The sequence below is a fragment of the Somniosus microcephalus genome, chromosome 11, assembly GCF_052327205.1.
Source record: "Somniosus microcephalus isolate GS21.2 chromosome 11, FLI_Smic_1.0, whole genome shotgun sequence".
NCBI lineage: Eukaryota > Metazoa > Chordata > Chondrichthyes > Squaliformes > Somniosidae > Somniosus > Somniosus microcephalus.
Genome location: NC_140997.1, coordinates 54286285 through 54310057, shown reverse-complemented (window position 1 = coordinate 54310057; position 23773 = coordinate 54286285). Strand labels below are relative to the sequence as shown.

Here is a 23773-nt window from a genome sequence, read left to right as displayed (position 1 = left end):
GGCGGCCAGTTAGCGATTGCAGGCAGACACGCTGGCGCCGGTCACCTCTTAAAAGGGGAGGGTCGATTTGGCTTGCAGCCATGCCCTGCACATTGGAGCCCTGATTCTCCACCTGGACAGACCTGCTGCCACATTCTAACACCTAGGACCATGGAGAGGGCCAGGGAGCGATCGCAGCGGTTCAGTGAGGGGGCCCTGAAGGTTCTGGTTGGCGCAGTGGAGCGCAGGCGATCTATCCTGTTTCCGGACAGTGGCAAGAGGCCGCTGCCCAATGAATATCGAAAAGCTTGGAGGGAGGTGGCACACAGAGTGACCTCCAGCAGCATGGTACCTAGGACCCCTGTGCAATGCAGGAAGAAGTTCAACGACCTCACTTGGGTCGTCAGGGTGAGTACCCTTTCCAGTATCCTCTTCATCCCTTTATGGCCAAAGGGTCCTGAAAGCCCCAATGCCCAGCCCTCATCCAACACCTATGGGCCTTTCATGAAACTCACATGCACATTCACCACTTTACACACTGTAATGGCTATTTGACCATGGGAGGCAGTGCAGCCAAGATCAGGGCTTCACACTGTAAGGGCTATTCGACCATGGGAGGCAGTGCAGCCAAGATCAGGGCTTGACACTGTCAGGGCTATTCAACCATGGGAGGCAGTGCAGCCAAGATCAGGGCTTCACACTGTAAGGGCTATTCGACCATGGGAGGCAGTGCAGCCAAGGTCAGGGCTTCACACTGTACTCAGAGCCCGTCCTTTCTCTTGCAGGGCAAGCTGGCACACAATAGGAGGCAGCAGCAACGAACCGGGGGAGGCCGTCCTGACCTTAAAGACCTCAGCGATCTGGAGCAGCGAGTGGAACGGATTATGGCAGGCCGGCTGATTGGCCCCGTCGCCACTGGAGATGCTGACCCCGTTCTGGACAGCAATGGTAAGGTCACCACCTTTTTGACCTCTCTCCTTCCACTTGTGCCTCACACCAGCATCCTTTGCCACTAACGAATCAATACAGTGCATTGCAGCACTCATGCCTCCCTCGCTGCCGCCCTGGCTGCCGCCCTGTCCTCACGCTAAAGCAACTCTTGTACCTCCCTGCTTTCCGATGCTGATTTGCCAGGTGAGCAGGCGGGCCCTCAAGCTGCCACTGTGAGTGATTCTGAAGGCGAGCAGGAAGAGGAAGCCGGACCATCAGTGCCACCCTCAGCCGAGGCAGCCCATGGCCATAATGGGGACACATCTTCCCTGGAGGGGAGCAGGGGAGAAGGGTCTGAGGAGGGTGAAGCTCCGGGGCCCAGCGGGCTGCAGCAACGTGGGGGGGTTAGGGAAGCTCAGCGGCCTTCTCCCCGGAGGGAGAGTCTGGCCGCCAGTCCTGCTACAGTGAGCGCAGAAGAGGTGCAGCTCCTCGCTGAAATGGGCGCCCAGGCGGAGCAGAGGCACACTGAGCTCATGGCTGCAGTGGCAAGGATGCCCGAATCCACTGAGTCACTGGCAAGGAGTCCAGGACTTCGGGGCAGCACAGGCAAGGAGTCTGCAGGACTTCGGTGCAGCACTGGCAAGGAGTCTGCAGGACTTCGGTGCAGCACAGGCAAGGAGTCTGCAGGACTTCGGTGCTGCACAGGTAGCACAGGCGGCTTCAACGCAAGTGCTTAGTGGTGCCATGCAGTCACTGGCTGGTCTGATGCAGACACAGATTAGGGCCACACGAGCACTGACTGCTGCCACCCTCACTGGATCGGGCAGGATTCGCCAGGGCCCTCGCCGCGCCGCAGCAGGCCAGCAGTCTGTGCTTCAGCAGATTGCTCCACATGTTGCAGTGCTGCCCCGTGGAAGTGCCAGTGTGTCGTCCGACCAGGGAGTGCCTGTGCTCTGTCAGGATGGCAGCATTCCTGCTGCCAACACTGTCACTCCTCCACTGCAGCTGCCACCACCCGTAGGACAGACTGCTGCCGCCCATGCAGATTTGGAACAGTCAGCAGCCGGGCCCTCCAGGCCCAGAGCTGGTCCAGGCCGTCCCCCAAGGGCATCTGCCGACTCACTTTCTGACACTCAGCAGCCTTCCCCCAGCCTTGCTGCAGCCACTGGGGTCCCATTGTGGAGGAGCTGCAGGGTGGGAAGGGGCCAATCTCGCAAGCGAAGCAGATCACTCTCGCAGGCCAAAAAGTAGGAGGTGTGGCAAAATGGTGTGAATTTTTTTAGTGAAGGCCGAGGATCATGGTCATTTTTGGTTAACTCTTTTGTTCATTGTCTCCAGGTTGTGAGAGCCAGTTATGTGTCTTACTGGTTTTTTTGGGGTTTCTCTGTATTTCTTTGTCATGCGGGAAGGGCACAGAGTTTGTTAAATAAATAATTGTCTTTATTCAGATTGTGCATGTTTGCTCTTTGAACTATTTGTTGCATTGACTGGCTCAGGGTTTGCGGAACCGTTCCATTCATGTTCTTTCAATGGCACAAGCCATTCCCTCAGAGGGGGCCTAGAACCGACTTGCAATAAGCCGCTGACGGACGGCCCTTGCACTTTGTGCCTCCCTCCCGTCTTGGTGCTCCTCCTCCTCCTCCTCCTCCTCCTCCTCTGGTGGTCCTCCAGTGTTTGCTGGCAGTGGCTGAGTCCTGAGGATAGCCAGGTTGTGCAGCATGCAGCACACTACAACGAAATGGGAGACTCGCTCAGGCGAGTACTGAAGGGCTCCCCTGGAATGGTCCAGACAGCGGAACCGTTGCTTTAGCACGCTGATTGTGTTAAGTCCGTGAATGATTTAGACATGGACTAGCAGGAGTGAAAACAAACAGATGTTTACTGGTGGAAGTCCATAACGAATCTAAACAACAGAGGCTCTCTAGCGCCTTTTATACAGGGGTGGTCACTGCCGGTACTGCAGTCTGAGACCAGTTATTCTCTTAAAGGTACATACACAACAATTCCTCCCCTTTTAGATAAACAGTACATAACATTCATTTAACAACTAATGATAACGAATTACAATCACAATTACTGTTGCTAGATACATTGGTTAAGTTTAAGCAATTATAAGTTCAGTCTTTGAGGAGGCTTCCTAATTCTGTCTGGATAACGCCTCTTTGGAGTATCAGGTTCTTCTGGCAATGTTGAGTCAGAATCAATGTCGTTGTTTGGTTCATCTGCTTCCAATATTACCGGTTCTGCGGTAGCTGCAATTGGAACGTCGATTTCATTACCAGGTGTATCAGATCGTGGTGTGGAGTTGACGTTTTCCAGTGACTCTAGAATCTGGTCAGCATGGCGTCTTACAATGCTCTCCCCAACGTCCACGGTATACATTAGAGGTCCTTGTCGTGTACAAATCGTTCCTGGCTGCCATTTCTCAGTGTGGTAGTCCCGGGCCAAAACTGGTTGACCTATCTTAAAACTCCTGGTCGGCCTTTCATTCATATTCTGAAACTGCCTGTTCTCCACATCTCTTCGGACGTTTGGCTTAACCAAATCCAAGCGGCATCGTAGTCTTCGATTGAAGAACATCATGGCTGGAGTTTGGTTGGTAACCGCATGTGTCGCATTCCGGTAGGCAAACAAGAAGTTGTCCACCTTGTGTTGTAGGGGTATATCTTCATTACACATTGCCTTGATAGCCTTCTTGAATGTTTGGACAAACCTCTCGGCCAATCCATTAGTGGCTGGATGATATGGGGCAGATGTGTAATGCTTAACACCATTGTTCTTTAAGAACCTCCGGAACTCTTCAGACACAAACTGTGGTCCATTGTCAGAGCAAATCTGTTCAGGCAGCCCATTCCTGGCGAATATGGTTCATAAAACTGCGATAGTTTTTTCCGTGGTGGTTGAGGACATTTTTATTACCTCTGACCACTTTGAATGTGCATCCACCGCAATTAAAAACATCGAGTCCATGAAGGGACCAGCAAAATCAATGTGCACCCTTTGCCATGGAGATGAGGGCCACTCCCATGGATGCAGAGGAGCTTGTGGTGGGGCGTTTTGGACCTTCTGGCATCCTGCACAGCTCTTGGTCATCTCTTCGATTTCTCTATCGATTCCCGGCCACCACACAAACGCTCTGGCTAAGCTCTTCATTTTTACCCCACCCAGATGACCCTCATGAAGCTCATTGAGCACTCTATCCTTCAACTTAGGTGGAATTACTACTCTGGATCCACACATCAAGGTTCCTCTGCACACTGACAGCTGTTCTCTTCTTGACGAAAATGCTGGCAGCAGTGGTTCGCCATGTGCTGGCCATCCCTTCACCGTTAAATCATAGACCCGTGATAGTGTCGGGTCATTCCGTGTTTCCTTTTCTATGTTTGCATTCGTCACAGGGAGACATTCGACTATGGTCGAGTGGAATAACTCCATTGGATCCACTGCAAGGTCTTCTTCTTCCACCGTCGGCAACGGTAGACGTGACAATCCATCAGCATTTCCATGCTGTTTAGTTCCCCTGTACTCGATGTCATATTGGTGTGCCCCTAGGAAAAGGGACCATCTCTGCAGCCGTTGTGCTGTCATTATCGGTACGCCCTTCTGAGGGTTGAAAATGGAGACAAGAGGTTGATGATCAGTTAGTAGAGTAAATTTTTGACCGTGCAGATAGTGATTGAACTTCTTCACCCCCCACACTAGGCTGAGGGCCTCTCTGTCAATCTGGGCGTAGTTACGCTCGGCAGAAGTTAACGAGCGTGACGCAAAAGCTATCGGCCTCTCCAAACCATCAAGGAATTTACGTGACAGTACCGCCCCAATGCCGTAGGGAGACGCATCACACGCCAGCCTGATTGGCAGTGCTGGGTTGTAGTGAGCCAATACTTCCTTCGAAGTGATTAAGTCCTTACTCTTCTGAAAAGCACGTTTACAATCATCGCTCCATTTCCATGCTACCCCCGTTCGTAGCAGGGCGTTCAGTGGATGCAGAATTGTCGACAAATTCGGCAAAAACTTATGATAGTAATTCACCAACCCGAGGAATGACCTCAGTTGCGACACATTTTCAGGCACTGGGGCCTTAACAACCGCTTCAATTTTGTCAGGGGACTTATGTAACCCCTCTTCATCAATCACGTGGCCACAATACGATATCTGTTTCTTAAAAAATTCACACTTGGGGCGGTTGGCTCGCAGCCCATGTTCCCGTAGTCTAGTGAGCACCTGTTCTAGGTTGTTAAGGTGTTCACTGTCATCTTCACCTGTTACAAGGATGTCGTCCAAGTAACACTGAGTCCCCGGAATCCCTTGCAGGACTATGCCATATCGCCGGGGCCGATGCTACTCCGAATACCAATCGATGATACTGGTAAAGACCTTTGTGAGTGTTTATCGTGAGATACTTCCTAGAGGACTCTTCAACCTCCATCTGCAAATATGCTTGTGCTAGGTCAATTTTTGTAAAACGCTTCCCTCCAGACAGTGAGGCGAAGATGTCTTCTGTCCTTGGAAGAGGATATTGTACTGTGTGAAGGACAGGGTTCACCGTCACCTTGAAATCCCCACAGATGCGAATCTTCCTTGGCTCTCCGGACTTATTGCTTAACGTTTTCTTCATGACAGGAACGATGGGTGTCGCCCACTCGCTCCAGTCGACCTTAGACAACACGCCCGCCTTCTCCAGATTCTCCAGCTCTGCCTCGACAGCTGGACGAATTGCATATGGTACCGGTCTCGCTTTGAAAAACTTGGGAACTGCATTCTCTTCTATTTTTAATGAGGTGGTTACGCCTTTAAGCGTGCCCAGTTCTTGTTGAAATACCTCTTTGGCGTTAGCTAAGATTGTTGACAATCATCCAGGAGTGACGTCTTCATCTTTTTTACCGTCCACCGTCATTGCATGAATGGAATGCCAATCTAAGTTTATCTTCCTGATCCATTCCCGTCCCAATAACGGTGGTCCACCATTTGGCAGTATGTAGAGATACAATTTCTGTATTTTCTTGCCATTGTATTCGACAGGCACACTTATTTTTCCTCTGGGGTATACTTTTTGCCCCATATACTTCGTCAAGACGGTGGATGTCTCTCTCAAGGGTATGTGTGAAAATAGCCGCTCATAGTCTCGTCGATTCATGACGGTTAGCGCTGATCCTGTATCCAATTCCATTTTAACTTGGGACCCTGCTATCGTGAGGGTGTCCCAAATGGTTCGGTGATCCTCTTTTGCGATTACATTGTGAAGTTTGAGACAGCTTAATCTCCTGTTCTCGGATTCACTATCGCTCATCTGGTCTTCGGAACTACTGTCCGTCATCTTTTGTACTTTCTTGTATGGTTCCTTAGTAGCCTTTTTGTTGTCGCTGGTCTTCTTCCCAGACCTACAAACTCGTGCAATGTGTCCAATCTTCCTGCATTGTCTGCATATTTTGTCTTTGGACCAGCAGTCCTTCTGGTCATGGTTAGTTCTGCCGCAGCGATAACATTTTGCAAATCCCCGTGTCATTTCGTGGGTGCCGTATTCCTGTGGTTTTTGTTGAATTTCTGCAGCTCCCCTGGCTGCTGCTTCATATGATACTGCCACGCTGAAAGCCTTATCTAGCGTCAGCTCTTTTTCTGCGAGTAACTTCTTCTGTGTTCCTTCACTCAGGAGTCCACAGACAAATTTGTCCCGTAGGGTATCTGCCAGTCCTGCTCCGAACTGGCAGTGCTTTGATAGCTTGCGTAGTTCCGTAAGTTACTAAGCATTGCTCTCATCTTTATGCTGAGTTCTCCTGTGGAATTTAAATCTTTCTGCTATCAACAGCGGTGCAGGGTTTAAGTGCTCCTGTAGAACAGCAACAATTTCATTAAAGCTCTTCGCCTTCGGTTTGGCTGGAGTAATCAGATCCCACAATAGGCCGTACGTTCTAGCGCCCATTACGTTTAGCAATATTGATGCCTTTTTCCCCTCCGCTATTTCATTTGCCTCGAAATATACCTCTACTCTTTCCACATACGTGGTCCAGTCCTCTATTGTATTATCAAAAGCAGTGATACAGCCAGTCTTTGGCATCTTGCAAATCTAAAATGGCGCCTCCCGCGCTTTGTCTTCTTCCCCGCTGTTGTTAGCGCTGCTTTCCACGGTTTCCTGCGCGTTAAATATTAATTCGTTTTCTTTTATTATCTTCCCGTCGTGGAGCGGACCCTCTGGGACACTTCGCTCCCTCTTCTGAGGTCCGAATGCTGCCCAGCTTTGAAACACCGGCCGTGCCCTGTGTGCTCCACCCTCTCTCTCTCTCTTTGCTTCCCGACTCGCTGCCCGGCCCCGTTGAAAGGCCACCTGATCGAGCTTCAGCCCGCCGCAGCCCAGGAAGGATCAGAGCACTACCTGCCACCAGCCCGATTAGCTGGGAAACCACGGACCGAGGAACCCAGCCTGGCTCTGGAAAGTCGCTCCTGCAAAGCCTTGAACCCGATGATTGACGGTCGACGCCCGTTTCTCGAGTTTCAATGGCCTCTATTTTTTTTTTTTTCTGGCTCCGACCTTCAACAACGTCGTCGGAGCTGCTGCTGAGTTGCAGGTAAGTTCGTTTCTTTGCTCGTCGCCAGTGTTAAGTCCGTGAATGATTTAGACACGGACTAGCAGGAGTGAAAACTAACAGATGTTTACTGGTGGAAGTCCATAACGAATCTAAACAACAGAGGCTCTCTAGCGCCTTTTATACAGGGGTGGTCACTGCCGGTACTGCAGTCTGAGACCATTTATTCTCTTAAAGGTACACACACAACAGATTGTGTGCTCAATGATGTTCCTGGTCGCTTGATGGCTGTCATTGTATCGTTCTTCAGCAGGGGTGCTAGGCGCACGGAGCGGCGTCATCAGCCAGGTGCACAAAGGATAGCCCTTGTCCCCGAGAAGCCAGCCTCCTGGATGAGCCGGGGCTTCGAAAAGGTCTGCCACAGAAGTCTGGCGCAGGATAAAGGCGTCGTGGTTGCTGCCTGGAAAGCGGGCATTGACAGCTAGTATCAGCTGTCTGTGGCCATACACCAACTGTACGTTCAATGAATGGAACCCCTTCCGGTTGCGGTAATCCTCGGCATTCTCTTGAGGCGCCCGCAAAGCCACATGCGTGCAGTCAATGGTGCCCTGGACCATGGGGAAGCCTGCTATTCTTGCAAATCCCATTGCGCGCTCTTGCTGCTTGTCCAGGGTCATGGGGAAGGAAATGTACTGACGTCTCCTTTTGAAGAGGGCATTCATGACTTGGTGGATGCAGCAATGCACCGCGAACTGGGAGACATTGGCAATGTCCCCAGTAGCGGATTGGAAGGAGCCGGTGACATAAAAGTTGAGAGCCACTGTCACCTTCACTGCCACCAACAGAGATGTCCTGCTCCTCAGCTGAGGCTGCAGATCTGTCTGAAGCAGGTGGCAGAGCTCAGTGACCACCTCCCTTCTGAATCGAAGCCTCCGAATACACTGCTCCTCAGACATGTTGAGGTAGGAGAACTGCTGGCAGTATACCCTGCGAGGGTAAGGCCTCCTGTGCCAACGCCTGTTGGCCCTCCTCCGTCTGGCCATGATTGGCACTCTCTCTCGGCATCTCTGAGCCCTCTCAATGCAATGGAGAAACCCAAAGTTTCCATCCATTGCAGCCACCATAATATGTGGCCACTCAAGGCAATGCCACTGAAAAATCAATCCAACTGCAAAGTTCTGGGCTGAAGCCAGAAGTACCTCTGCGAGCGCTGAGTCAATGCAGAAAGCTCTCTCCCTTTGTCTCTCTGCAAATCTCTCTCTCTCTCACACAGAAGGAGTGGTCCAAAAATGGCTACCATTAAGAAGCCAGGAAGAGCCCCCTTTAAATAGCACCCCCCCAACCCCACAGCGACTGGGAACCGTTCCAGTCAACCAGCCACTGGGAGCGCCAGGCAGAAAGAAGGGGGGCGCCACTGAAGTTCCGGTTCGGGGCGCAACAAGGGCGTTGCACCATGAAATGACGTAAGGATCTGCGCGCGCAGCTGAGCGGGAGTTGCGGTTTTGCGCCACCGCTAAATGTCTGCTCAATTTCGCGAGAGGTGCAGGTCTTGCCGCACCCGGGCGCTAGCCGCTTCGCGCCCCACTTATTGCCCTCTTAAGGTGCTAACGGCTGGCGCTAACAACTGAATTTCTCCCCCATGGTCTTTATACGTGCATTTATGGTTTTATTGCAAATAATGAACCATAGACATCCCCACCCCTCCCCCAACGGGGAGATCAGACATCATTGTGGCATTTAGTCAGGTTTACCTATTGACTAAGTACAACAGCTAATGAATGCCAACACATTCACTTTGGCATCTCAGGGACGTTCCAAAGTATCTCAGCTGCTTCCACGGGTCACGGTTTGAAACAAAAGATTTCAGTTTTCTAAAAAAACACTGTTATTAATTGCCCCCTGACATCAAGAAACCATTGTCGATTCTGCAGGAGTCCAAATGAATGCTCACCTCAAACCGATTTTTATTTTGAAACATGAATATCTATAGATTTTTTTAAATTAATTTTCCGCAGCAAAGCAAAACAAGAGGCGATCTGAAAGTAAATGCAACAATTCTATCACAGAGCCCAATATAAGCAAAAGCTGGAAAATACATAACCAGGGAAATCACCAAGCTATCTCTGGAGAGTCAGGTGATTGAAAGCTTTGGTTTTGAGAAGGTTTTTACAGGTGAAGAGAGAAGGGGACAGGAGGCGGGGACTTGGTGGTACATGCGTGCACCGGCAGTATGCAGAGTAGGCAGATCATGATGTTAGTCAGCGTGTAGTGCTCATTTGATGCACGACCTGTAATTTTTGATGCTGCCGCTCCATTCAACGCCTGACAAATCTGATTGAATTTTTTGAAGAGGTGACTAAAGTAGTGGACAGGGAAATGTCTATGGATGTCATTTATATGGACTTCCAGAAGGCATTTGATAAAGTCCCTCCTAAGAGACTATTAACTAAGGTTGAACCCCATGGAATTGAAGGCAAATTATTGACCTTGTTAGGAAATTGACTGAGCAGCAGGAGACAGAGGGTAGGGATAATGGGCAGGATGTGACTAGTGGTGTCCCGCAGGGATCTGTGTTGGGGCCTCAACTATTCACAATATTTATTAATGACTTAGATGATGGGATAGAAAGCCACATATCCAAATTTGCCGATGACACAAAGATAGGCGGTGTAGGTGAAAGCATAAAATTACAAAGGGATATCGATAGATTAAGTGAATGAGCAAAACTGTGGCAAATAGATTTCAATGCAGGCAAATGTGAGTTCATCCACTTTGGACATAAAAAGGATAGAACAGGGTACTTTCTAAATGGTGAAAAGCTAAAAACAGTGGAGTCCAAAGAGACTTGGGGGTTCAGGTACATAGATCATTAAAATGTCATGAACGGGTACAGAAAATAATCAAAACGGCTACTGGAATGCTGGCCTTTATATCTAGAGGACTAGAATACAAAGGGGTAGAAGTTATGCTGCAGTTATACAAAGCTCTGGTCAGACCACACCTGGAATAATGGGAGCAGTTCTGGGCACCACACCGTAGGAAGGATATATTGGCCTTGGAGGGAGTGCAGCGTAGGTTTACCAGAATGATACCCGGACTTCAGGGGTTAAGTTACGAGGAGAGATTACATAATTAGGGTTGTATTCCCTAGAATTTAGAAGATTAAAGGGTGGGTTGAGCAAAGTTTTCAAGATATTAAGGGGAACAGTGAGTAGATAGCGAAAAACTATTTCTGCTTGTTGGGGAGTCTTGGACTAATGTAAGAAGTCACACAACACCAGGTTATAGTCCAACAGTTTTATTTGAAATCACAAGCTTCCGGAGCACTGCTCCTTCATCAGGTGAAGTGGAGAGATGTATAAAGATACAGCTTATATAGTCAGAGAATAAAGCCAGATGATTACAGGTAATCTTTCTAACTGCCATTTATCACACCTCGGCAGAGAGATAATCACAGCAATCAAAGGTGTGAATGGTGTCCAAACAGGTCAGTCAGGAAAACATTACATCAAAGAACAATGAGGTGGGGTCACAAGGGGTCAAATGTTGCAGATGCTGGGGTCTGTATGAAAAACAAAAAACAGACAAAAAAACATTTTTTTTGCTGGAAATCACAGCAGGTCTGGCCGCATCTGTGTAGAGAGAACAAGCCAACGATGACTCGAGTCTGAATGACCCTACGTCAGGTGGGGTTACATGTAGCGTGACATGAACCAAAGATCCCGGTTGAGGCCGTCATGAGTGCGGAACTTGGCTATCAGTTTCTGCTCTACGATTTTACGTTGTCGTGTGTCTCAAAGGCCGCCTTGGAGAATGCTTACCCGAAGATCGGAGGCTGAATGTCTTTGACTGCTGAAGTGTTCCCCGACTGGGAGGGAACACTCCTGCCTGGCGATTGTTGCGCGGTGTCCATTCATCCGTTGTCGCAGGGTCTGCATGGTCTCGCCGATGTACCATGCTCTGGGGCATCCTTTCCTGCAACGTATGAGGTAGACAACGTTGGCCGAGTCACATGAGTATGTACCATGTACCTGGTGGGTGGTGTCCTCACGTGTGATGATGGTATCTGTGTTGATGTTCTGGCATGTCTTGCAGAGGTTGCCGTGGCAGGGTTGTGTGGTGTCATGGTCGCTGTTCTCCTGAAAGCTGGATAATTTGCTGCGAACGATGGTCTGTTTGAGGTTAGGCGGCTGTTTGAAGGCGAGTAGTGGAGGCGTGGGGATGGCCTTAGCGAGGTGTTCGTCGTCATCGATGACATGTTGAAGGCTGCAAAGAACATGGCGTAGTTTCTCCGCTCCGGGGAAGTACTGGACGACGAAGGGTACTCTGTTGGTTGTGTCCCGTGTTTGTCTTCTGTGGCCCGTTGGAACTGTCGATCGACGAGTCGAGCGTTATAGCCCGTTCTTACGAGGGTGTCTTTCAGCGTCTGTAGGTGTCCATCGCGTTCCTCCTCGTCTGAGCAGATCCTGTGTATTCGCAGGGTTTGTCCATAGGGGATGGCTGCTTTAACGTGATTAGGGTGGAAGCTGGAGAAGTGGAGCATCCTGAGGTTGTCCATAGGCTTGCGGTAGAGTGAAGTGCTGAGGTGTCCGTCTTTGATGGAGATTCGTGTGTCCAAGAATGAAACCGATTCTGAGGAGTAGTCCATGGTGAGTTTGATGGTGGGATGGAACTTGTTGATGTTATCGTGTAGTCTTTTCAGTGATTCTTCGCTGTGGGTCCATAGGAAGAAAATGTCGTTGATGTATCTGGTGTATAGCATTGGTTGGAGGTCCTGTGCAGCGAAAAAGTCTTGCTCGAACTTGTGCATGAAGATGTTGGCGTATTGGGGTGCGAATTTGGTCCCCATGGCTGTTCCGTGTGTTTGGGTAAAGAACTGGTTGTCGAAGGTGAAGACATTGTGGTCAAGGATGAAACGGATGAGTTGTAGGATGGCGTCAGGAGATTGGCTGTTGTTGGTGTTGCGTACTGAGGCTGTCGCAGCGATGCCGTCATCGTGGGGGATACTGGTGTAGAGTGCCGAGATGTCCATCGTGGCGAGGAGTGTTCCTGGTTCAACTGGTCCATGGGTGCTGAGTTTCTGTAAGAAGTCTGTAGTGTCGCGACAGAAGCTGGGGGTTCCCTGTACGATGGGTTTCAGGATGCCCTCGACGTATCCAGAGAGGTTCTCACACAGGGTTCCATTGCCTGATACGATAGGACGTCCGGGTGTGTTGGCTTTGTGTATCTTTGGGAGGCAGTAGAAGTCTCCCACGTAGCGAGTACGTGGGATGAGAGTGCGTAGGATGCTTTGAAGGTCTGGATCGAAGGTCTTGATCAGTCTGTTGAGTTGGCGGGTGTGTTCTTTGGTCGGATCTGCGGGTAACTGTCTGTAGTGTTCCTGGTTGTCCAGTTGTCGGTATGCTTCTTTGCAATAGTCCATTCTGTTCTGTATGACGATGGCTCCTCCTTTGTCTGCTGGTTTGATGACGATGTTGTGGTTGGTCTTGAGAGCGTGGATGACATTGCGTTGTGCTCGGGTGACATTCTGGACTGTTTTGTGAGTGCGGCTGATGAATCTGGCGTTGATGCATCTCCTGACAGCTTGAGCATACATGTCAAGCTTAGGGCAGCGACCCTCCGGAGGGGTCCAATTTGACTCTTTCTTCTTCGGTTGCTGCACTGCGGATCCCTCTGTCTGCTGTTCTGGATCATTGGTTGTCTCATTGGGTTCGCTGCTGATATCTTGGGATTTGTGGAAGAATTCCTGGAGCCTCATTCTCCTGATGAATTCCTCTGTGTCTGCCGCGAGACCTATGGGGTCCATTTTGGTGGTGGGGCAGAAATTGAGCCCTCGGCAGAGAACTTCAATTTCGTCTGGTTGAGAGGTGTGGTCGGACAAGTTGACGATGGACTTCCCTGTGGTTTCAACCGTGGTACTGGGGGAGGCTTGGTTGCTACTGGTGGTGATGCTGAGTTTCTCAAGCTTCCTGTTCTTGGTGTGCATGTAGGCAGCATAGTTCCGTTGCCTCGTCTGTTTGGCGGTGTCTCATAGCTGATCTGCTGTGTCCTGAGCACAGGCTGAGAACATGGACTCTATCTCGGTTTCGAGGTTGCGGCGTCTGCTGTAGAGCTGGTGTACGAGATAGTTGAGGAGTGTGCGAGAGGTACGACGGCAGAGTCTCTCAGCGTAGTCTGTGTTGTAGGTCGACTTGAGTGGGTTCGTGATCTGTAGTCCTTTTGGGATCTTGTCTGCTTTCTTGCATCTCTGTAGAAACTTGATGTCTGTGTCGATATGCGCGATCTTCTTGGAGATCCTCTCCACTTTGAGCCGGCAGTTTGTGGTGTCGATAGTAGCCATGGTGTGGAGATGCCGGTGTTGGACTGGGGTGGACAAATATAAGAAGTCACACAACACCAGGTTATTGTCCAACAGTTTTATTTGAAATCACAAGCTTTCGGAGCGCTGCTCCTTCGTCAGGTGAAGTGGAGAGATGCATAAAGACACAGCTTATATAGTCAGGGAATAATGCCAGATGATACACAACACCACATGACACCACACAACCCTGCCACGGCAACCTCTGCAAGACATGCCAGATCATCAACACAGATATCATCATCACACATGAGGACACCACCCACCAGGTACATGGTACATACTCATATGACTCGGCCAACGTTGTCTACCTCATACGTTGCAGGAAAGGATGCCCCGGAGCATGGTACATTGGCGAGACCATGCAGACACTGCGACAATGGATGAACGGACACCGCTCAACAATCACCAGGCAGGAGTGTTCCCTCCCAGTCGGGGAACACTTCAGCAGTCAAAGACATTCAGCCTCCGATCTTCAGGTAAGCATTCTCCAAGGCGGCCTTTGAGACACACGACAACGTAAAATCATAGAGCAGAAACTGATAGCCAAGTTCCGCACTCATGAGGACGGCCTCAACCGGGATCTTGGGTTCATGTCACGCTACATGTAACCCCACCTGATGTAGGGTCATCCAGACTCAAGTCGTTGTTGGCTTGTTCTCTCTACACAGATGCGGCTGGACCTGCTGTGATTTCCAGCAAAAAAAATGTTTTTTTGTCTGTTTTTTGTTTTTCATACAGTCCCCAGCATCTGCAACATTTGACCCCTTGTGACCCCACCTCATTGTTCTTTGATGTAATGTTTTCCTGACTGACCTGTTTGGACACCATTCACACCTTTGATTGCTGTGATTATCTCTCTGCCGAGGTGTGATAAATGGCAGTTAGAAAGATTACCTGTAATCATCTGGCATTATTCTCTGACTATATAATCTGTGTCTTTATACATCTCTCCACTTCACCTGATGAAGGAGCAGCGCGCCGAAAGCTTGTGATTTCAAATAAAACTGTTGGACTATAACCTGGTGTTGTGTGACTTCTTACATTTGTCCACCCCAGTCCAACACCAGCATCTCCACACCAAGTCTTGGACTAGGAGGCTAAAAATTAGAACCAGACCTTTCAGGAGTGAAGTTAGGAAACACTTCTACACACAAAGGGCGGTAGAAGTTTGGGACTCTCTTCCGCAAAATGGCAATTGATGCTAGAATCAGTTGTTAATTTTAAATCTGAGATTGATAGATTTTTGTTAAGGCCCACAGCCCCGAGACCGGAGAAGCAGCGGACCTGCGTGGGAGCAGCCCGAGGCGGGAGAGCTTAAAGGCTTGAGAGGGAGCAGTCAGAGGCACCGAGGCCCACAGCCCCGAGACCGGAGAAGCAGCGGACCTGCGCGGGAGCAGCCCGAGGCGGGAGAGCTTAAAGGCTTGAGAGGGAGCAGTCAGAGGCACCGAGGCCCACAGCCCCGAGACCGGAGAAGCAGCGGACCTGCGCGGGAGCAGCCCGAGGCGGGAGAGCTTAAAGGCTTGAGAGGGAGCAGTCAGAGGCACTGAGGCCCACAGCCCCAAGACCGGAGAAGCAGCGGACCTGCGCGGGAGCAGCCCGAGGCGGGAGAGCTTAAAGGCTTGAGAGGGAGCAGTCAGAGGCACCGAGGCCCACAGCCCCGAGACCGGAGAAGCAGCGGACCTGCGCGGGAGCAGCCCGAGGCGGCTGAGTATAAGAGGGAGCAGTCAGAGGCACCGAGGCATACCAATCCAGGTTCCAGGAGAGAGGTAAAAAGTAATCCAAGTGTGACGTCACCAGGGAGCAGGTAAGTGATTGGTTGGTGGGTATTTCTCTCTTTTCAATACAAGCTTGAATTCTGTGGTGTTAAATTTCTGTGGTGTAGTGGGGACAGTTGGTAAATAAAGCGCCCTAGAGTATACCTGTAACTGGGGTATTGAATAAATTTTTAAATTAATTAAAGGAGTAAGTCATGGCAGGAGAGCTCAGACCCGTGTTCTGCTCCTCTTGCTCCATGTGGGAAGTCAGGGATGCTGCCAGTGTCCCTGACGACCATGTGTGCGGGAAATGCATCCAGCTGCAGCTACTTGTAGACCGCATTGTGGCGCTCGAGCTGCGGGTGGATGAATTTTGGAGCATGCGCGATGCTGAGAGGCTCGTGGATAGCACGTTTAGCGAGTTGTTCACGCCTCAGGGTAGGGCAGCACAGGGGGTGACCATCAGGCGGAGCAACAAAGGCAGGCAGGTAGTGCAGGGAACCCCTGCGGACATCCCCCTTTCAAACAAGTATACCGCTTTGGATACTGTTGAGGGGGATGACTCACCAGGGGAAGGCAGCAGCAGCCAACTTCCTGGCACTGGGGGTGCTCCTGCTGCCCAGGAAGGGGGGAAAAAGAGTGGGAGAGCAATAGTGGTAGGGGATTCTATAGTAAGGGGAACAGATAGGCATTTCTGTGGCCGTAGACGTGAATCCAGGATGGTTTGTTGCCTCCCTGGTGCCAGGGTCAAGGATGTCACTGAGCGACTGCAGGGCATTCTGGAGGGGGAGGGTGAACAGCCAGTGGTCGTGGTCCACATTGGTACCAACGACATAGGTAAAAAGAGGGATGAGGTCCTGCAGCAAGAATTTAGGGAGCTAGGTGAAGGATTAAGGAGCAGGACCTCAAGGGTTGTAATCTCTGGATTACTCCCGGTGCCACGTGCTAGTGAGTATAGGAATAGGAAGATAGAACAGATGAATGCGTGGCTAAAGGGATGGTGCAGGAGGGAGGGCTTTAGTTTCCTGGATCACTGGGTCTGCTTCTGGAAAAGGTGGGACTTGTACAAGTTGGACGGTTTACACCTGAACCAGAGGGGAACCAATATCCTTGCGGGGAGGTTTGCTAGCACTGCTGGGGGGGGTTTAAACTAACTTGGCAGGGGGATGGGGTACAGAGTGGAGCTATAGTAGGGGGTGATTTACAGCCAAATACAGAGGGAAAAACAAGTCAGCTGGGAAGGCAGAGCAAATATGTGAAGGCAAAAGAGAATATGGCAGGGCTGGAAGGCATTTATTTTAATGCAAGGAGTCTTGCAAATAAGGTGGATGAACTGAAGTTGTTGTTGAACACATGGGAGTACGATATTGTTGCTATCACGGAGACATGGTTGAGGGAGGGTCAGGACTGGCAGCTCAATATTCCGGGGTATAGAATCTTCAGGCGAGACAGAGGGGGGTGTAAAAGGGGAGGGGGTGTTGCAATATTAATTAAGGAGTCAATTACTGCTGTAAGGAGGGATGATATATTAGCGGGTTCCTCTAATGAGGCCATATGGGTAGAACTTAAAAACAAAAAGGGGGCAAGCACTTTGCTGGGAGTGTACTATAGGCCCCCAAACAGTCAGGGGGAGATAGAGGAACAGATATGTAGGCAAATCTCAGAAAAGTGCGAAAATAATAGGGTAATAATAGTGGGGGATTTCAACTTCCCCAATATAAATTGGGATAGTCAGAGTGTGAAAGGCTTAGAGGGTGCAGAATTCTTAAAGTGCATCCAGGAGAGCTTTTTGAGCCAACATGTAGAAAGTCCTACAAGAGAGGGGGCAGTACTGGACCTAATTCTAGGGAATGTAGCCGGGCAAGTGGTGGAAGCGTCAGTAGGAGAGCATTTTGGCGACAGTGACCATAATTCGGTGAGATTTAAGGTGGTCATGGAAAAGGACAAAGACGGCCCGGAAATAAGGGTTCTAAATTGGGGGAAGGCCGATTTTAATATGATAAGGCAGGATCTGGCCAAAGTGGACTGGGAGCAGCTACTTATAGGAAAATCCACATCAAAACAGTGGGAGACTTTCAGAAGGGAAATAGAGAGAGTACAACGCCAACATGTTCCTGTAAAGGTCAAGGGTGGGACCAACAAGCAAAGGGAACCTTGGATGACAAGGGATATACAAAAATGCATTAGGAATAAAAGGGGGGCTTTTGGCAGTTACAAAAGACTAAAGACGGAAGAAGCCCTAGAGGAGTATAAAAAGTGCAGGGGCGTACTTAAAAAAGAAATTAGGAGGGCGAGGAGAGGCCATGAAATAACACTGGCGAGCAAAATAAAGGAAAATCCTAAGATGTTTTATAAGTATATTAAGGGCAAGAGGATAACCAGGGAAAGGGTAGGGCCCATTAGGGACCAAAGTGGCAATCTGTGTGCAGAGCCAGATGAGGTAGGCGGGGTTTTAAATGAATTTTTTGCATCTGTGTTCACTATGGAGAAAGACGATGCAGACATAGAAATCGGGCAAGGGGACTGTGACATACTTGAACATATTAGCATCGAGAGGGAGGAGGTGCTAGCAGTTTTAGCAGGCCAAAAAGTGGATAAATCCCCAGGCCCGGACGAGATGTATCCCAGGCTGCTGTGGGAGGCAAAGGAGGAGATTGCAGGGGCTCTGACACAAATTTTCAGAACCTCTCTGGCCACAGGGGATGTACCAGAGGACTGGAGAACAGCTAAAGTAGTACCATTATTCAAGAAGGGTAGCAGGGATAAACCAGGGAATTACAGGCCAGTGAGCCTAACATCTGTGGTAGGGAAATTATTGGAAAAAATTCTGAGGGACAAAATTAGTCTCCACTTGGAGAGGCAAGGATTAATCGGGGATAGTCAGCATGGCTTTGTCAAGGGTAAATCATGTCTGACAAATCTGATTGAATTTTTCGAGGGGGTGACTAGGGGGGTGGATGAGGGAAATGCTGTGGATGTGATTTACATGGACTTCAGTAAAGCTTTTGACAAAGTCCCGCATAGGAGACTGGTCAAGAAGGTAAGAGCCCATGGGATCCAGGGTGCCTTGGCGCGTTGGATCCTAAACTGGCTGAGTGGCAGGAGGCAGAGGGTGATGGTCGAAGGTTGCTTTTGTGACTGGAAGCCTGTGTCCAGTGGGGTACCTCAGGGATCGGTGCTGGGTCCCTTGTTGTTTGTGATCTACATAAATGATTTGGATGAGAATGTAAAAGGTATGATCAGTAAGTTCGCAGATGACACGAAAATTGGTGGGGTGGTAAATTGCGAGGAGGAAAGCCTCAGGCTACAGGACGATATAAACGGGTTGGTCAGATGGGCGGAAAAGTGGCAAATGGAATTTAACCCTGAAAAGTGCGAGGTGATGCATTTTGGACGGACAAATAAGGCAAGGGAATACACACTGAGTGGTAGGACCCTAGGAAGTACAGAGGGTCAGAGGGACCTTGGTGTACATGTACATAGATCCCTGAAGGCAGCGGAACAGGTAGATAAGGTGGTTAAAAAGGCATATGGGATACTTGCCTTCATTAGCCGAGGCATAGAATATAAGAGCAGGGAGGTTATGATGGAGCTGTACAAAACGCTGGTGAGGCCACAGCTGGAGTACTGTGTGCAGTTCTGGTCGCCTCACTATAGGAAGGATGTGATTGCTTTGGAGAGGGTGCAGAGAAGATTCACCAGGATGTTACCTGGGATGGAGCGCCTCAGCTATGAAGAGAGGCTGGACAGGCTGGGGTTGTTTTCCTTGGAGCAAAGAAGGCTGAGGGGGGACCTGATTGAGATGTACAAAATGATGAGGGGCATAGATAGGGTAGATAAAGAGGAACTTTTCCCCTTAGTAGGGGGGTCAATAACAAGGGGGCATAGATTCAGGGTAAGGGGCAGGAGATTTAGAGGGGATTTGAGGAGGAACTTCTTCACCCAGAGGGTGGTTGGAATGTGGAACTCAATGCCTGAAAGGGTGGTAGAGGCAGGAACCCTCACAACATTCAAGAAGCATTTGGATGAGCACTTGAAATGCCATTGCATACAAGGCTATGGACCAAATGCTGGAAAATGGGATTAGACTGGACAGGGATGGATGGGCGGCGCAGACACGATGGGCCGAAGGGCCTCTTTCTGTGCTGTAGAACTCTATGACTCTATGACTCTATGATATGAGGTAAAGGCTGGTATATGAGGTTAAGTCGCAGATCAGCCATGATCTCGAATGGCGGAACAGGTTCGAGGGGCTAAGTGGCCTACTCCTGTTCCTATGTTCCTATGTTGTTCCTATGTTCCTCTCCTAAACACGCACAGCTGAATGTGTGTTCAGCTGCACAAGGGAAGCCCCCAACATCACTACTTAAAGGGATATATCCAATCTGCAGGTAAGTTGATTATTTCTCTTGTACTGGCTCTTGCAGAGTTTGTAGGAGTACTGGGTTACTGGAAGACATTTCAAAAGTTGTTAAAATATGCAGGGAGTGCTGCTGGGTGTTGGGAAGGTGTTGGCTGCTACTGGAAGGCCTCTGAGTTCACCACTTGGTCCCAGTCATGGGGGCTCTAGTTGCAGCCTCCCCCCTCGCACTGCAGCATGACAGGGAGATGGAGCAGAGGCAGCAAAGACAAGCTGCTTGCAGAGGGAGGAGGAGGAGGGCTCTCAGCAGGAGGCCTTACCCACCTAGGGTCTTCAGGGAGCACTTTCTCCTACCTACACCTAAGCCAGGAGCAGTGTGTTCAGCGGCTCCGCTTCACCAAGGAGGTGGCCACAGAACTCTGCCACTTCTTGGAACCAGACCTGCAGCCTCAGAGCAGGGTGATGATGGCGCTGCCAGTGGCCCTCAAGGTGACTATGGCCCTGAATTTATCACCAGCTGATCCTTCCAGGCTGGAACAGGCAACGTAGCAAACATCTCGCAGTTCACCGTCCATCGCTGCATCCAAGAGGTCACAGAGGCTCTGTACGCTAGGAGAGGGGACTTCTAAACAGAGAGAAGCAGGAGGAGCGCGCACGTTGCTTTGCCAGGACATTAGGCTTCCCCATGGTGCAGAGCGCCATCGACTGCACACACGTAGCTTTGTGGACGCTGCATCTCAATGGTGAGATGTTCTGTAACTGCAAAGGTTTCCACTCACTTAATGTACAGTTGGTGTACAACCACACCCAGCACATTATGCTGGTGAATGCCTGCTATCCTGGCAGCAGTCATGATGCGTTCATCCTGCACCAGTCCGCTGTGCCAGGAATCTTCCAGCTACCACGTTGAACCCAAGGGTGGCTGCTCAGTGACAAGGGCTACCCGTTCTACACCTGGCTGATGACTCCCCTCTGCAACCCCACCACTCGTGGCCAGCACTCATATAATGAGAGCCATGCTACCACAAGGAACGTCATCGAGCAGACCATCAGGGTGCTGAAGCAATGGTTTCGCTGCTTTGACCACTTCCGAGGAGGCCTCCAGTACTCGCCGGAGCGGGTGTCAAAATTCATGGTGGTCTGCTGCGTCCTCCACAACTTGACCAACATGAGGGTGGAGCCCTTGCCACCACGGGTTCTGCGACCACCTCAGGAGGAGGAGGAGGAAGAGGAAGAGGTAGAGGAAGAGAAGGAGGAGGAAGAAGGGAGGAGGCAGCCAGCATATCCACATTCTGGACAGGCTGTCTGTGAGCACATCAGCAGACTGTGGTTTCTCTGAATGAAACCCCAGATCCCCGTTGCTTAACACTTCCCCACCCTACCATCCTTCTGTCACGGAACATCGCTGCACCTCTTGGCCACAATGCTGAAATGAAAGCCATCACAAAACAAACACTCCAAACCACATTTATAAATCTTTCAATCCAAAACTACATAACAAAGTCAACTAATCACCTTGTGCATTCCCTTAGTGCCTGTCTTCCATGTGCCTTTGCCTGTCCTAGTGCTCCTACGCAGTGCTACCCCAGTGGCTGCCACATGGCTGATGGAAGGCTGCTGATTTTCAGTGGGGAACACTGCAGGTGGCCTTGCAGGATGACCTCGAGCAGCTCTGGGCCTAGACGGCCCGGCTGTAGACTTCACCACCTCGGCATGGTGGCAGCAGTCTGGGCTGACTGGCTGACAGGCAACAGCAAGCGAACTGGCAGAGTGGCACTGGTGGAAGTACGAATGCTGTCATCCTGAGAGGACAGCAGGTTCTTGCTCCTCGGAGCCATTGGTACTCCTCCGGAGTGATGCTTCAGCAATCCTAGTAATCTGTTGGAGGACAGATTGCTGGACTGCTGTGAGACCCTGCAAGCCCCTTTCCACACTGGTAAATGCAGCCACGAGGGCAGCAAGCTGAGCTTGCATGACACAAGTCTGAACTTCCACTGCAGCACTCAGATGTTGGGGCCCTTCCGCTTGTGCTGCAATGGAAGCTGAGACATCGCCCATCACACCCAGCATCATGGTTGGGTCCACAAGTGCTCTAATGGAATTGTCCATCACTTCTATGCTGAAAATCCTGGGCACCAAGCTCTGTGCAAAGCCCCGTGCAAAGTTAGTGCCCGGCCCCTTGACAGTGACAACAGGCTCTCTGCCAATGCACCAAGCATTTCTGTGTGCATGCCCATCACCCTTCTTCTGTAGGCCACCCCAGCGAAGTCCTCAACTGAGTCCTCTGCAGCAGAACTCGTGAGCGACCTCGTCCTCAGGAGAGCTGGCACCTGCGCTACCCTTTCCCTCTGCCCTGGCTGCAGGCTACTCTTGCCTGGTGACTCACCATGTGCAGATCTTGCCTCTATACTACCCGCTAAAATGTGCACAGTACCAGTTTCTGAGCTGGTGCCTGTGAGTGTCAGATCGAGTGACGGTGTCTCTTCTTCTCCATCACTCTCCTCTTGCTCTTCCTGCACAGGCTGGGCTGCTGGCAGTCCTTGGGTATCTGAAAGGAAAAAGGCACAAGGATCGAGTTGTGGTGAGGGGAGGGGGAGAAGCAAGATGTGCATTCTTACACCATCAGCAGCTTGTAAGTGAGAAGAGATTGTGGGATGAGGGGTAAGTGGGATGTGAGAAGGAGGATTAGGTATGAGCATTCCGTCGTCCTTAATGGTTTCAGTCTCGCCGATCACCACGGCCTCAGTCACGGCCCCTCCAATAATGTCAAGCACAGTCTCCTCCAGCTGGGTCAGGATATGCAGCCGTGCCTGTCCCCCGCCGGTTAGCTACTGCTGTCTGTGGTTGTGAGCCACCTTGGCCTACAAGAGAAAGGGAAGTGTGTCAGTGAGTGTGGTGCAATGTGTTTGGGTGATGTGCCTGCCATGGTTGAATAGCTGGCAGTGTGTGCAAGGTGTGAGATTATGGGTGTGAGGCTTACAGCAGAGGTTAAGTGTGTGAGGGTGAGGTGAAGCTATGAATGTGAGGTATGAGTCGAGATTGATGGAGATTGTTGGTAGGTGAGTGATGGGGGTATGGTGTATGGAGCAGTGTGTGAGGCGAGTGGTGCAGTTGGTGGGAGACAGCTTTTAAAGATGCATTCACTGACCTTGACCACTCGTGTGAGGTCATTGAACTTCTTTTGGCACTGGATCCAGATCCTCGGGGAAAGACTGCTGGCAGTGACCGCTTCAACAATCTGCTCCCACTGCCTTCTGACTGTGAGTCTAGAGGGCTTCCTGGCCCCCTGCGGGTAGAGGACCTGTCTCCTCCATTCTGCTCCCTGCACTAAGGGCTCTAGTGCTGTGCCGGAGAACCTTGGTGCCCTTTCTCTGCTCTGTTGAGCCATTACTGAGTCACAGTTGCCTTGACAAGCAGTTCCAGCAGCTGCTGAATGCAGAATGCACCTCACCTTTAAGAGGTGCAGACTGCCTTTAAAAGTGGAGGCTAGCTTTAAGTAGAGTGAGCCTCACATGAACTTCGGCCACTCAGCAGCGCGCTCAGTGCTGAGCTGCATGCATCAATCATGGTAATTAGCAGGCAGCACAAAGATCGCATGCTGCCTGTATTACTTTCAATGGGCGTGGGCCGATCACGCATCGCGATCCCCACACCATTTTTGGGCCTAATTGAAATTATAGCTCCTATCATTTTAATTCTCAAGTGCGAATGCTGTTAGTGTCAACATTGAATCCGTTACATAATCTGGCATTTCATTGGCCCAGTAATTCTGGTCCCAACGCGTGAGTACGGACGGGGTACTCATGTGTGGGCCCGTTGGAAGTGCCGGATTTCAGCATGCACAGCGCATGCGCGGAAAACCGGCATT

The 23773-nt window shown here is 50.5% G+C and overlaps 1 protein-coding gene across 1 annotated transcript in view; it reads left to right on the top strand.

Annotated features, from left to right (window-relative positions):
- The window catches only part of galr2b (galanin receptor 2b), a 137640-nt gene that overhangs the window by 39964 nt on the left and 73903 nt on the right, over positions 1 to 23773 (top strand). The gene's annotated exons all lie outside the window — the stretch shown is intronic.